The sequence below is a fragment of the Cupressus sempervirens genome, chromosome 5 (assembly GCF_028749045.1).
Source record: "Cupressus sempervirens isolate cs-2001-9-10 chromosome 5, ASM2874904v1, whole genome shotgun sequence".
Classification (NCBI taxonomy): Eukaryota; Viridiplantae; Streptophyta; class Pinopsida; order Cupressales; family Cupressaceae; genus Cupressus; species Cupressus sempervirens.
This window is the reverse complement of record NC_143122.1, coordinates 35,472,494-35,489,172: the sequence shown is the minus strand read 5'-3', so window position 1 is coordinate 35,489,172 and position 16,679 is coordinate 35,472,494. Positions and strand designations below refer to the sequence as shown.

General features: G+C 34.5%; 1 long non-coding RNA gene across 15 annotated transcripts in view; it reads left to right on the top strand.

Moving 5' to 3' along the window:
• LOC149554452 (uncharacterized) overlaps window positions 1–16,679 on the top strand; it is a 291,407-nt gene that overhangs the window by 25,926 nt on the left and 248,802 nt on the right. The gene's annotated exons all lie outside the window — the stretch shown is intronic.

The window sequence follows — 16,679 nt, the reverse complement described above, 5'->3', positions numbered from 1 at the left end:
ATACCTCTGACCAGCTCATTACTGTCGTTTTCACACCCTTGTCTCCTTTGTGGGGTGTGAAAAGGCCATTTAGTTCTACCAGCCATATTGGCCATTCTAGGTCTATCAGACCCTGCAGAGGCAATCTCTTATGATAGCGACACTCCTCCATGAGCTCACAAAGACATTTCAGGGTTCTTGTTCGTACAGTCCTATCCTTTTGTGACTGATTTCTTTTTGCCAAGAAAGGACTCCTAGTCTTTGTCTTGGCTTCTCACGGTGTAAAAAGGCAGTTTAGTTCTACCAGTCATATTGGCCATTCCAGGTTTGTCATATCCTGCAGAGACAATCTCTTAGGACAACGACACTCCTCCATGAGCTCATAAAGACAGTCCAGGGTTCTTCTTTGTTCGCAGTCTTATCCTTCTGTGACTAAATTCTTTTTGCCAAGAAAGTACTCCTAGTCTTTGTCTTGGCCTCTCGGGGTGTGAAAAGGTCATCTAGTTCTAACAGTCATACTAGCCATTCTAGGTCTGTCAGACCCCACAGAGGTGATCTCTTACGACAACGACACTCCTCCATGAGCTCACAAAGATAGTTTAGGGTTCTTGTTCATTCGTAGTCCTATCCTTTTGTGACTGGTTTTTTTTTGCCAAGAAAGGATTTCTAGTCTTTGTCTTGGCCTCTCTCTTCTTCTTCTTGTTTATTGTTGTTTGCTCTTTCTCGGACATCGTTTGGTGCTCCTATTGTTGTCAACTGTCTTATTGTAAACTCTCAGTCCCATATACTTTTTGTGGTCTTTTGTTGGACATTAAAATTATTATCTTATCTTTATAACCTAGAAAGGACGATGGCTTAAAAGGAATCAAGAGAATGACTGAAGTGGTCTTAAGGTGATGCATACATAGTATAAGGAGAGAATTATTATTCTACTCAAGCCACAAATAATATAAAATTAATTAGTCATGAGAATAATATGGAACAAAATCTTTATATTTTTTTTGTATATGGGTAAATTTACTAGTAAGTAAAATGCAAAAGATTTAAAAGCATGCATCAAACCAACAAAAATCACTTGTACCTCAAGTTTGACTAAAATTAAGGTCATCCTACTCTATTGATGTACTCTTTGATTGTTTGTATGTGGATATCCTCTCAAACACACAGAGGGCATCTCACCAGGTGATTGCTAAGCTTATTTGGATGATATGAAGATTTAAATGTGAATCTAGATAGGGACATAATGTAGAATAAGTGAATGAAGACACAAAACTAATAGAGACAAGTATAGAACTAAACTAAGCTATCCATGATTCTAAATAATGCAATTAATCAATATGAAAACTCTATGATAATTATGATTTTGCAATCAGGATACAATTATTTAGTTTTTTGAGTCAAACTCATCAACCCATGTTTGATGAGTAGTAGTTCACACATTACCATCTCTACACGAATGATTCAGACACTTAGTAGTCATTGGATCTAGGTGACGCTCACAGAGGTGAAGCACTGAGACTTCTCGAGAGGTCACTCATCCCGATGCTACTCTAGCTCGAGCATACTTAACTATGAAGTTTGTTTATGGTTGAATCCACTTTGATTGCAAAGTATTTTGCATAACCTTCACTTAGTGTTGTGCCTTATGAACCATTCATTTGTAAGCCTCTTAAGCTCAACAATTGATAAGTAAGAGATATTTTCCATAATAAGTCAAATTATGATATTGCTATCAGGATTCAACTATGTGACCCATATTTCACGAGTAGTGGTTCACATGAACTCATCTCTCATGATAATGAACAAAACACTAGCAATCAGTGGATCTAGGTGATTTTCTCAAAGATAATCCACTAGGACTTTCTAGGAGTTTACCCACCCTAGTATTACTCCAGTTCTAGCGTGCTTAACTATGAAGCTTCCTTTATGACTAAATCCACTTGGCTTATAAACTCATTTATAAAACCTTCACCAAATGGTGTGTCTTATGCACCATTCATTAGAAAACCCCTTAAGCTGATCAATTTATAAGTAGGATGTATTTTCTACAATAAATCAAATTATATAATTTTACTATAAGGACTAACCTATGTAATTTTTTGAGTCAAATTCATTTACCCATGTTTCAAGGTAAGTGGCTCACATGAACCCATCTGTCATGTAAATGAATGGAACAGTTAATGCCGATTAGATCTAGGTGATGTTCACACAGGTGAAGTAACGAGATTTCTGTCATGTCCCCTTTTCAAATAATTAAAAATAATAATCTTTGCTAAGGCAGGCAGGCCCAAAAAGGTGAAGTTTCGGCAAAAGGGGCTAATCTTTGGAAACCAATGGACTAATAAATAAAAATTATTATTAAAATATGTTTTATTAACCCTTCTTGGATGTGAGTTAGGGTTATACCCTCTTTTAAGGGATTTGGAGGCATTTTGGGCGCATTCTAGAACTTGATTTTTGCTCATTGCTTTGTTGTTCTTCAGAGGCTGCCAAACCTGTGGAGAAGGAGACCCAAAAACGGGAGTTTGCAGGTTTCCAGGAAGGCTAAGGACGGGAGTTTAAAGCCATTCCATGTGCAAGCTCATGCAGAGTTTGCCCTTGTGCTGAACAGTGCAAATTTGTGGATTTTTCGGGTGTGTTTTTGTAAGAGTTTGGTATTTCCGGTTGAGTATTTCATATCAGTTTGGATTGCTGCTGTATTTCAGATATTTAGATGTTAAAATAAAGCTGAATATATGTATTTGGTCGTGATTATACTTCTGTGATAGATTGTTAGTATTTTTGTGGTGTTTCCAGACTATTTTGTGTTAATTTCGGGAGCCATATGAGCATTGTTTTTGTCCTCCATTTGGGAGCTGTTGTGTAAATGCTATACAGATTTGGAAATGTCATTTTTTAGGCTGTTATGCTGGTAAAATTGCTGTAAAAATGTCCACTTTCAGATTTATTAATCATATGTGAAGCTGTGAAGTTTTTGGCGCTATTTCGAGCATACTCGATTTGGGTTTATTTGAGAAATTGGTGGATCTCTGAAATATTGGTTGTTTGATTTTAAAAATCTGATTAGAGGTTTTAAATATCATATAAAATTAGAAAGGGACATTTCAACTTTCCAGGACGTCACCCATCTTAGTACTACTCCATCTTAAGTGCGCTTGACTACGGAGATTCCTAAATGGTTAAATACAATGTGCTTGTAACCTTGTTTGCAAAACCTTCACAAGGTGTTGTTCCTCATGAACCATTCATTAGAAATCCTCTTCAACTCATCAACTAATAAGTAAGTGATAATGTTCACAAGTCAAATTATGATATTGTTATCAGGAAATGATTTGACTATATAATGTTTAATGTCAAACTCATTGACCCTTGTGATGGTACTCTAGAAAATTTTCTTCATAATATGCTATTTCTCATTTTTGAAGTCTTGAAATCATTATTAGTATTAATAACATCATAAAGAGTTTCTTCTTCATCGAGATTAATTATAATTGAATCTAAGAAATGAATTTTATGCTCATTATTATCTATATTTTCAGAAATAAGGTGATCAAAGTGAAGCAATTTAGGATGTTTATAAGATAATGAAGTATTTTATGAAACATAATTCTTAGCTTTAATTTTAGCTTGTTATTTCTTATGACAATCACAAGAACATCAATTATGCTTAGTTTTCTAAGATACTTGAGGCGTGGTTGGATGAACTACCATGGGGTTACTATCTTTGTGTGATTGAGGAGTATAAGGAAAATAATAGGATGAGGGGTATGAATAGGAAAAGGTGATAGTGTAGTTGAAAAAGAAGGAATAAGTGTACGTGTTTCGCCTTCAATTAGACACAGTCTAGTTTGAAGAATGTTTAGCAGCTATATAATGTGAGATCATCCATTTATTATTCCCTTTTCTTTTCTTTGTCCTAGGTGGAATTGGGGTAAAATTTAATAGATCCTGTTTAAAGCTCCTATTTTCAAAGCATTAAGCTCGAGGTAAGACCTATCCTGCTATATCCTTTCTTTTATTTATGTGTCAACTTGGAATCTACTCTTCACGCTGAAATGAGATTTTCTTAGAATTTGGACTTGATTTCTAGATTCTAGGACATATTCTGGAGTATTTAGACAATCCCAAGGGTTTATGCCCCTGATGATCAGGGGAACAATGTGTCCTTGACCAATCAAGGGCCAGTGTACCTCTAATGAGGCCTTATTTTTGGTCTCCTCTTTGAGTCCCATGTTCGAAAGTGTTTGGGATGTTAATTCCTGTTAGCATGAATACTGATGGTATTCCTATGAAGGAGTATCCTATCATTGTTGAAGACATGATTCAGAGGTTGCGTGTTACATTCATGATAGAGTTTGTCATTGATGTCAACATACTAGTTATTCTATAAAGATTGGTAGAGCAACATACAAAATTTGGCTTCTCGTAGTTCAAGGATTAAATATTAGCTCATGTGCATGTGGCATTATATTCTAGAGTATGTTTAAATGCTATAGTTAAGAATGCGTACAAAATTATGAATATTGAATAGAGTTATGATGGATTTGGTGAAGTCAACTTTCAAAAACAGTTCTAGAAAGCGGGTATTGATTTTTAGAGTGTACATCCCAATAAAAATAGAATTTGGTTAATCAAACTTAGGCAAATGTTGAAGATGTTGTTAATCATGCACATTTAGATAATCAACGAGTGTAAAGTTATGAATATTGTGAGGCGACATAATGCTTATAATTATGAAAAGGAAAAGATGTAATGTTATAATGTAACGTTTAAGTGTAGTGACTTAAGTACGTCCTATATTAGTATTATATATTGGGAAAGCCTCAAGGTCGAGTCAATAGTTTGTTACACGACTTGGTATAAATGAATGATGTTTTCCTTGGTTGTAATCATTAGCGAGATCATTTTGTGATATGCGGTCATATCTATTTGATATATTACATGAATTTAAATATGAATATCTTTTGGAATAGAGAAGTGATTGGTGTAGTTGAGGCATTGAGAGCTTACAAGGAATTGTATTTCACAAGATAAGTTATTGTTGGACAATTATTGATGTACACTTGTATTATTCAGTGAGGATAGTAGTGAATATGTTGGGACAATGGGTCCTAGCTTACAGTCAACTCCTAACAAGGTTGGCACAAGTCCTAATAGGGATTCAAAGCCTCCTACTAGGGACTCACATATACTGAATGTATTTCATTAACTCGTAATAGGGTTCATCCTTTCACAAGGAACATTTATATTATTACAACATTGGGGTCATATCTATTTGATATAATATGCAAATATAAATATGAATCTCATTTGGATCAGAGAAGTGATTGGTGTAGTTGAGGCACTTAGAGCTTACAAGGAACTGTATTTGGCAAGATAAGTTGTTGTTGGACAATTATTGATATACACTTGTATTATTCATTGAGGATAGTAGTGAATCTGTTGGGACAATGGGTCTTGTCTTACTTTCAAATCCTAACTAGGTTGTTACAAGTCTTGATAAGGATTCAAAGTGTCCTACTATGGACTCACATATACTGAATGTATTTCATTAACTCCTAATAGGGTTCATCCTTTTACAAGGAACATTTATATTATTACATTATTTTATGGGTATCATCCCCATTGGTGTTTTCCCTCTAATCAAGGGTTTGCCTAGTTAACACATTTTGTGTTGTTGTGCATGGTTATATTTCTATGGTTGTTGCATTTATTGTTTATATGTTTCAGATTTAATAAGGATATTGAGAGTTATTTTAATTGCATAATTGATTCATCCCCTCCTCTTAGTTATCTTGGTGGACTTTAGTTTCTAACAATTGGTATCAGAGCATCAGGTCCTAGAAGGAAAAGTTTAACAACTTAAGGAGATCAATGGCACAGTTTACTAAAGAAAGTTCAAAGTTTGATGGAGTTAACTATGACAGTTGGAAGGAAAAATATGAAGACACATTTGCTATGCGTGGGTCTAGTTTACTAGTTGATTACGAAAAGTAAAATGGATATGATTGAAGAAGAAAAGCTTGAAGGTTGTGATGAAAATTAGAAAGACATTCATGTTCAATATGCTTGCTAGAGAAGCATGATTATCAACACTACCTGAAATTGAAATTGCTCAAGAAATTTGGAAAGCTTTACAAAGTACATTTGAACTTGATGCTCATGCTCAAAGGTTAGGTTACAAATTTGATTTTCTTATTTCAAGATGCTAAAATGATGGAAGATGAATATGTAAGAAGTTACTTTGGCAGGACAGCAGAGATTGTTACACATGAATTAAGACTTGTGGAGAGGAGAATTTCGGAGTCGAAGTTGTATGAAAGATATTGAAGACTTTGACACCTACATACAGACGAACAATACAAATGATTGAACAAATTATTCCCTTAACAATTGATTTTACAAGAGAGACTATTCTTGGAAGACTACAGTTAATAGAAATGTGGATGAGATAGAGTGGACACCATTAATTGTTGAACTTACTTTTCGCGCATTAAGTAGAAGAAGTAAAGAAAATTGAGGAAGGACTTATTTTTCTTATGAAGAGAGAACCTAAGGTAACAAAATCTTTAAATGTTGGACTTGTAATGAATCTGGTCATTATTCTTCTAACGTCCTAAGAGAGTAATAGAGACCAGAAAGCCTTATAAAATCATGAATGCCTAAGGATTATCTTTTTTGTTGACAAGGAATAATTACATGGTAAAGTAGAATAATTCTTGAGTGAAAGTGATGATGAAATAGGATTTGTTTCTATTAAGGAAGAAAGCCTTGAAAAGGAAGAAGTTAGAAAAGAAAAAGTTTTATTATAACAAAATCGAAACAAGAAATCTGATTGGATTATTGATAGTGGTTATTTCCATAACATCACTGGAGATATGAATAATTTTGTTGAACTCAATAGCTATGATGAATTAATAGTTAGATTTGGAAATAATGCAGGCTATCATATTAGAGGAAAAGGATCTATTACACTTGATGGAAAGATTACCACCAATGATGTTTACTTTTCTGATGGTTTGAAACATAATCTTTTTAGTACTGGACAACTAGTGGACAAGGGCTATCAGTTCGATGGAGGAGCATCCTAGGTATAGAGCAATCTTGCATTACTTAAAAACTTTTCCTTTTTGTTTCATGAATAAGGGTTGTCTCTATACAAAGTTGTTTCTAGAGGCTTGCTATTTAGTAAGTCAGCCATATGAGCTCACAATATCCTGATTTCAGAGGTGGATGTTCATATTGGATATATCAGCCTACTAATTGAGGCTCTATAGAATGTCAAGAGAATTCATTAATTTGTTGCGGATTTTAGGTGTGTAAATTTGGTTTAAAAATTTAAGGCTCACCATTGAACCTTAGAGGCCCTGGATGGGCTGGAAAATGGGGTCAATTGGAGCTTGCGCAAGTTGAGTCTTATAGATTATAAGTTAAGAATTCTAAAAAGTGGTTATAATAGCCAATCGGAATGACGGTTCAAAAGTTATAGTCTTCCGAAGTTGGGCCGACCAAAAAGGTGATGGGCTCCAAAATGGGGTCGACTGGAGCTTGCGTGAGTTGAGCCTTATAGATCAGAAATTAAGAATTCTAAAAAGTGGTTATAATAGCCAATTAGAGAGATGGTTCAAAAGTTATAGTCTTTCGAAGTTGGCCCGACCAAAAAGGTGTATCAGGCCAACTCTATATGTTATTTTAGAGTTAGTTGGTCATAAGGGTTAGGGTTTGATGTCTAGAAACTTCCCTAGTAGTGTAAAATTGCCAATTTAAGGAATGCCCATACATTGTTTTCGACAACTTTGGTGATACTTCACAGCTTTGTATTGTAAATTATTGTAAAGAAAAAGCCTATTTGGGTTTGTATATTGTATTTCAAAATTCTGTAATTCTACATTTTTGTTAGTAATAAGAAGCCCATATTTTGTTCTTGCAAATTATTGTTATATGTTTATGGTATTAAGAGTTGTAGCCTTCATCAAGTGGTATTAGAGCAAGAGTTCTTGAGTGTATAAATAGATCGTCGACTGTGAGGTAGCTGTACTAGGACTGTGGTTTGGGTTGTGCATGTAGACAGAGTGTTGACTGTGAGGCAGTTTGCACTAGGGTTTGGTAGAAGCGTGAAGATCCCTCCATGAAGAGAGTATGGTGGGAGAGTTATAGGCTTTACACTTGAGGGTTTTAGAGCTCTCCACAGGAAAATGCAAGAACAAATTCACAAAGGAATAAGTCTTGTTGTAGGAGATGATGAAAGTGAGGATGAAAGAGAAGGAAACATTGATCTGCTGGAAATCTAAAGCGAGAGGAATTGATCAAATGGATTAATGAATTGGAGGAATACTTTGAATATGAAGACATTGAAGATCTAGATAGGGTCAAGTTTGCAAAGGCCAAACTGAAGGGACATGTTAAGATCTGGCGGATGGTCTTATGGGGGCTGAAATGATGATCAAAAGAACAAGGATGTGGCAAGAGGTAGCAATCAGAACAAAAAGACAAACAATAGCAGTCAGAGAGGAAGAGGAAGAGGAAGAGGGTAAAGATTTGGCAGATGAGGCTTTTGTGGAATTTTTTTCCACTGCAGAGAGGAAGGGCATAGAGAATTCGAATGTTCTCAATGCCAAGGATAAATCGGAGAACTAAAGGCTAGGCTGGAGTTACATATGTTGATGAAGATGTAAAATCATCCCATTCTGAACATGCTGAAATAGAAGTCCCAGTTAATAGAAGAGTCTTGTGGAATGGTGAGAATGAACTTGATCAAAAGAAGAGGTTATTTCCTACCAGGTGCAAATGTGAAGATACGTACTGTAATGTGATCATTGATTATGGAAGTACTGACAATTTGGTGTAAAAAAAGATGGTCACCAAGTTAAATCTCAAGAGTCAAAGACACCCATGTCCATACTGTATTGCTTGGGTGGAGGATGACATCAAGTTCATGGTCAATGAGAAGTGCCTAGTGAAGTTCAAGATTGGAAGCTACCAGGATGAGGTGCTTTGTGATGTTATACCTAAGGATATATGTCAAATGTTGTAAGTCGTGGTTTTTGACAGGTATGGTGTACATGATGGATGAGCAAATAAATGCACTCTGACATAGGATGGAGTGAAACATAAGTTGAAGTCATTAAAGGAGAAAGAAGAAACAGAATGTAGTTCTCCCAGAATATATTTTGTTGATGGAAAGGAGTTTCTCTAAGGTATGAAGCATGAGCATATGTGTTTTGTTGTAATCCATAAAGATGGTAGAGAAGAAGTAGAGGAGGTACATACATAAGTTGCTGATTTGTTGGGTGAATTTCTTGACAATATGGCAGATAATGTACCTGGTGGATTACCCCTAGCGAGGAAGATCAATCACCAAATGGATTTGATTCTAAGAGTTAGTTTGCTAAACAAGGTTGTGCATAGAATGATACCAGCAGAAAGCGAAGAGTTGAATAGACAAATGCATGAGTTATTGAAGAAGGGGTTCATTCGAGAGATACTAGGTCCATGTGTTTTAGTAACAGTATTAGCACCAAAGAAGAATGGAGAATGAAGGATGTGTACAAATTCACGTGTTATCAACATGATCACTATCAAGTATAGATTTCCATTTACAATGATGGATGATATTATATACTATTTGAGTGGAGTCTCGGATTTCAAAAAGATAGATCTAATGATTAGGTACCATCTGATTCACATAAGAGAAGGAGATGAGTGAAAGATTGCCTTCAGTTGTTAGTCATGCCTTTTGGACTAACCAATGCACTAAGTACTTTTATGAGGCTCATTAATGAGGTATTGAAGGAGTTTCTAGGTAAGTTTGTCATTGTTTACCTAGATATATTGACCTTTAGTAAGATATTCGAGGAACATTTGATGCACATTCGTAAGGTGTTTGATAATTTGAGGGAAGAAAAATTGTTGACAAATTAAAAGAAGTGCAGTTTTGTGAAGAAAGAGTTTGTATACTTGGGATTTGTAGTACCAACATAAGGGCTGAAAATTGACCCTGACAAAGAGAACGTTATTCTTGAATGGCATATTTCAAGGAGTGTAACAAAGGTATGATCTTTTGATGGAATGAGTAGTTTTTACAGAAAGTTTATTAGAGGTTTTAGCAATATTTTTGGTCCTTTGACTGAAATAATGAGAGGAGACAAGAAAGAATTTAAGTGGACTTTAAGAGCAGATAAGAATTTCAATTTGTTGAAATAGAAAGTTACAAAGAAACCCATTTTAGCACTTAGAGATTTTAACAAGGTGTTTCAAGTAGACTGTGATGCTAGTGGTACTACAGTAGGAGATGTTTTGAGCCAAGAAGGTAGACCTGTTGCTTATTTTAGTGAGAAGTTGAATGTTGCTGAAAGAAAATATTTTGTTTATGATTAGGAATGTTATGCTATAGTTTAGGCATTGAAGAAGTGGAGACATTATCTTCTTCCTAAGGAGTTTATTTGTATAGGGATAATCGAGCTTCACAATGTTTAAATAGTTAAGGAAAATTAAACCAAAGGCACTTGAAGTGGGTTGATTTTTTATAGAGTTATACATTTGTTTTGAAATATAGGAATCAAAAGTCTAACAGAGTTGCATATAATCTTAGTATAAGACAACTTTTGTTGACAAAGATGCTAATTGATGTGGTTGTGTTCAAGGAACTAGATAATTTGTATATAGAGGATCCTGATTTTGTTGAAACATGGAAAGCTTTTAAAAAACTTGTTACACTTTACCAGACAAAGTGGTTGGATTTCATCATCCAAGATGGAATGTTGTTTAAAGGAAGTTGGTTTTGCATTCCTAGAAGTTGTATGAGAGAGAATCTAATCAAGAAGAAGCATAGTGAGGGTTGGTTGGACACTTTGGTAGAGATAAGACCATTGTTTTGGTTGTTGAGAATTATTACTGGTCATAGATGTATCAAGATGTGAAGAAGTTTGTGCAGAGTTGTAGAGTATGTCAGATGGAAAAAGGAGTGAAGAAAAATATTGGGTTATATCAATGATTACCTATACCAGAGAAGCTGTGAGAAGATGTCAGCATGGATTTTGTGATTGGTTTACCAATAACTTAGCGAGGGCATGACTCAATATTTGAAGTGGTTGACAAATTTTAAGAATTGCACATTTCATTCTCTGCAAGAAGACTTATCATGGTGTTCATGTGTTAGAGTTATTTTTGGTAGAAGTAATGAGACTGCATGGTCTGCCAAAGAGTATAGTTTTAGATAGAGATATCAAGTTTGTTGGGTATTTCTAGCATGCGTGGTGGAAGAAATTGATGATATTTTTGAAGTGTAGTTCATCACATCATCCATAGATTGATGGTTAAATAAAAGTTGTAAATTAGAGTTTGGAGAATTTGTTGAGATGTTTGGTCGGAGTTAAACCAAAGGGTTGGGATTTAATTTTATCTGGGGTAGAATTTGCATATAATAATTTTGTCAATAGGAGTACTGATAAATCACCATTCCAGATTGTAGATGGTAGCAGTTCCAAAATTGTTTCAAAATTGATGCAATTGGATCAAATAGAAATTAGTGGTGCTCACGTAGGAGATTTTGTGTAACGTTTAAAAAATATCCATAAGGAGGTGGGGAAGCACATTATTAAGATGAATACATAGTATAAAGCTAATGAAGATGTGGAAAGGAGGTATAAGGAATTTAAAATTAGAGATGAAGTCATAGTTCATTTGAGAAAGGAGCGCTTTCCAATGGGTACATATAATAAGCTGAAAAATGAAGAAGTTTGGAGTGCGAGATTGTGAAAATTGATGATTCTGGAAATGTCTATGAAGTGGAGTGGCCTGCTGAATTAAATATTTCACTAATATTTAACTTTTTGATTTGACATAGTGTTATAAAGGTAGTGATGGAGATGAAGTTGGAGAAGTGCAATGGAGTATTCTGACAGCTAGTTTGGCTACAAAGGAGATTGATGAGCTACTGGATAATCGTGTTGGTAAAAGTACAAGGAACCAAAATTATGAAGAGTATATGGTCAAATCGAAAGGGAGGCTAGTACAAGATTTATCATGGCTAACAAGGGAGGAGGTTAATAGTCCCGGTTTTCCTCCGAATACCTGACACGTGATCGGGTCACTTCTCAAATTACCACAAGTATCTGATGCAGGAGCATATTGGGTGTAAGAGAAATCTTGCATCACCCAAAAATATTTCCTTTTTGTTTCTTGAAAAAGGATTGTCTCAATGCAGAGTCGTTTTTAAAGGCTTGCTATTTAGTAAGTCTCTCATATGAGCTCATAATATCATAATTTCAGAGGTGGATGTTGATCTTGGATATATCGGCTTACCATTTGAGACTCAATGTCATATCATGAGTATTTATTGATCTATTGTGCATTTTTGGCGTGTAATTTTGGGATAGAAACTTCACGCTCATTGTTGAAGACCATAGAGGCCCAAGATGGGCTCCAAAATAGGGTCAATTGGTGCTTGCACTAGTCCAACCTTGTAGATCAGAAGCTGAGGATTCTAAAAAGTGGTTATAATAGCCAATCAGAGCAACGATTCAAAAGTTATGGTCTTTTGAAGCTGGGTCAACTAAAATTTCAAAAATAAATGTCAAAGGTGTATCAGGCAAACTCTATATATAATTTTAGAGTTAATTGGTCTCAAGGGTTAGAGTTTGATGTAGAAACTTCTTAAGCGGTGTGAAAAAGCCTATTTAAAGAATGAATGTACATTGTCTAGGACAACTTTGGGTGACAGTTTGTAGTTTTGGTTGAAAATTATTGTAAAGAAGGTGCTCATGTGGGTTTGCATATTGTATTTCAAAATTAAGTAATTCCATATTTGTGGCGATAATAGAAAGCTCATATTCTATTCTTGTAAATTGCAATTATTTGTTTGCTTTTGTTATTTGTTTGTGGTATTCAGAGTTGCGCCCTTTAGTACAATTGTAGTTTACAAAGAAGACTTATATTATCAAAGAGAATGATGGCACATTGATTGGTATGGGTACATGAACAAGAGGTAATGTATTTTTGTTGAATCCTACATAGATGACATGCTTAGTTGCTAAGGTGGATGATAGTAGGTTATGGATAAGAGATTTTCTCATATCAACTTTGATAACATTATGAAGGTCAATGCTACATTTGCTGTTAGAGAATTCCCTAATACGATGGAACCTACTAACATGGTATGTAAGGTTCGTGTAACGGAAAAACAAAACAAAAGCTTATCTGCAAGTAAGAAGTTGACTACATCTATGAAGTTGGAGATTGTGCTTACAAACTTTTGTGGTTGTAGAAAAACGAAAGTATTCTATTGTGAAAGGTATTTTATGATTGTTGTTGATGATTTCACTAGAATGATGTGAGTAGCATTTCTTAGAGAAAAGTTTGAATCTTTTGAGAAATTCAAGATATTTAATATTAGAGTTGAGAATAAATATGGTTTAGTGATTAAATGTTTAAAATATGATAGAGAAGAAAAGTTTACGTCAAATGAGTTTAACAAATTTTCTGAAGATAATGGTATAAAGAGACAACTTTCAGCCCCTAAGACACTTGAACATATTGGTAGAGAAGAAAGGATGAATAGAACAATGACATAGACAACAAGAGCAATAGTGCTTGAATATAATGTATCAAATATCTTTTGGAGAGAAGCAGTAAATACAATAGTATACACAATGAACAGAGTACAAATCAGACAATGCACTGGTAAGACACCTTATTAAATTTGGTTTGGACATACACCATCTATTTCGTATTAGTGAATCTTTGGACGTAAATGATATATTAAAAGAGATGATGATGTTGGAAAGTTTGATTCAAGAAGTGATCAAGGTATGTATCTTGGATATTCATTGAAAAAGGACATCTAGTTATTTTAATCTGAGAACCAAGACTATTGTTGACAATGGAAATGTGAGATTTGATGAAAATTTTAGAATTCATGAATTGATCCTTGATTATAATTCTGTTGAAGAGACTAATCTACGACCTAACAAAAAAAATGTTGAACAAGGATTATTTAATAAGACTGGCACAGATTTCCAGAATCAAATTTACAGTGATGGACAAAGAGAAGAATAAAGAGAACCTATATGTAAATACAAATCTGAAATCAGAATTGAAACAGTGACACCTAACATAAATTTGATAAACAACCCTATTGAGTAGATAATTGGAAATAAAGAGAGGAGTTATGACAAGAAACAAGGTATAAAAAGAATTATGTTTAATTTTTTCTTGAGCTTACAAATGTTGATGAAGTTTGTAAATATGCTTGTTGGATGAAAGCTATGAAAGAAGAACTAGAAGAGATTGAGAAGAACAAAACATGGGAATTGGTTCTTGGACCTAAGGATACAATTATGGTTGGAATTAAATGGGTATTTAGAAACAAGATGAATGATTAAGGTGAGGTTGTAAGAAACAAAAAAAGATTGGTATGTAAAGGTTATTCGCAACAAGAATGAATTGACATTGAAGAAACTTTTGCACCTATCACTAGATTAGAAGAAGTGAGAATGTTTTTGGCATATGTAGCTAATAAGAATTTCATAGTTTATCATATTGATGTAAAATCAGTGTTTCTAAATGGTGAACTAAAAGAAGAGGTCCACATTGAGCAGCTTGATGATTTTTTCTTTGATAGATAAAATAGATATGGTTTGCATAAAGGCATTATATGGACTTTAAGAAGCACTTACAAAAGATGATATTAACTTGTATTCAAGAAATGATGATCAAGGATTACTGATTATTGTAGTATTTGTGGATGACATTAGTTTTGGAGGAAATAAGGAAGCAAGGTATTTTTAGAAGAAATGAAGAAAGTGTTGGAATACTTTAGAATAACTGAGAGGGGGGGTGGGTGAATCAGTTATCCAAGGTCCAAATGTATAAATAAAACTTTTCACAACTTAGTGAACCCATAAAACATTCATACCCATGCATGAAACTTATTGGATTATGCAATCACTAAAACTTGTATGTTACTATCAAATCAGCTTGTAGAAATGTAAATCATGAAACACAACAGATTCATCAACAAACTTGACACACTGATTTACGCGAAAACCCAATTTGGGAAAAACCACTAGTAACATGTTACTCCTTTTCACTCTTTTGAAGTGATTCTCTGTGAAAGGCCAACCTTGTTAAAGGTTACAAAACACACTGTTAAATGTGACCTGGGTAAGGGATTTCAATCACCCTGTTAGAAGTGAGCCTTGTTAGAGGACTTTAGGCCATTCACTTGGAATGCCACCCAGTGAAAAGATTTACAAATGACTTTTAGGTCAATCTTAATCCAAAGGATTTACCCTAGATTGATACAATTGTTAGAGAGTAATAGTAGGCTTTGTTATGATACAACTTACAACTTCTCTTGCAGATTTCAGATCTCTGTTCAATCCTCAATTCTGCTTGTCCTTTATACTTTGCAGCTTTGACAGCTTGTTCACCCTTCAAGCATTCATCTTCTTAAGCTTTCTTGCTTAACATGCCATTGCAAACTCTTCTCTTGGGTCACTTAATGAAGCAAAACCCTTAACTTTTTCTCCTCCTTATGTTCTCATACATGACAACTTTAGCTTCATGACCAGACATTCCTATAAATAGGAAATTAGGATATTTTTCCTCTCATTTTCCATCATCAAATTTAGGGTTTTCGGGTGGATTAGGTAGGATACAATGTATCTACCCCATATCTTGTCTTTTCTAGAAACTTCTCCTAGAATCCCTTTGAATTCACCTGGAAAATGGTTTACATCAAGTTCTGTGCAACCAGCTCATCAACCTTATCTTTCTCCTGGTTCACAAGTTTCAAAAAAACAAACTTGTTGGCTTTAGATTTGGCAAATCGTTGATCTTTAACATAATGCAGCAGCTTGACATTATCAACCTTTTGATGCTCGACACATACTCCGTTGCTTGGCATCAATTTTAAAATCACTCGGCATCAACTAAAGTTTACTGATGCTCGGCATCAACTAAACTTTATTCGATACCAACTATCTTGCTCAACATCCACTAGAATTTGCTTTCACTCGGTTTTGACTTTTTTGCTTAGTTTGCACTGTCTTTACTCAGCACCTACTATCCCCTCGGTCAAGCTTGGCACACAAACTTTGTGTAACTTGTTCTTCTAAACATTCTTAGTGTAGTCAACATTTGTAACCTTAAGTAGATTATCAATACATCATGTCATCACTATTTTAACTAATCCTTGTACTTCATTACATGATCATAACTCAACCTTTCCTCTAGGTGCTTTTGTTACATCTTATTGATCAAACGTCTTCATCAGTCAACTAAGTGATAGTACTTGAATCTTGTAAGCAATTGTCTTACCAACAAATAGCAGGTTTGACATCAGTGACAAAACAATGATTGAAACATATAGTCTTCTTCACCAATCTCCCTCTTTCAAAAATCTCTCTTATCAATGGTCTTTTCAATCAGATTTCAACAGAAAGACTTTGAGATGAGTATGATTGTTGAGATGAAGTATTTCTTGGGATTGCAAATTGTATAGAACAAAGATGTCATTTTCATATCACAAGCTAAGTATCTTAAAGATTTAGTGAAGAGATTTAGTTTGGAAAGCCCTAAACTTGTTGGAACACCTATGGTAATTGGACATAATTTTTCTAGTAAAGATGAATTCTTTGCTGTTGAGCAAAAAAAGCACAAATCTATGGTTGGTGGATTACAATATTTGACATACACTA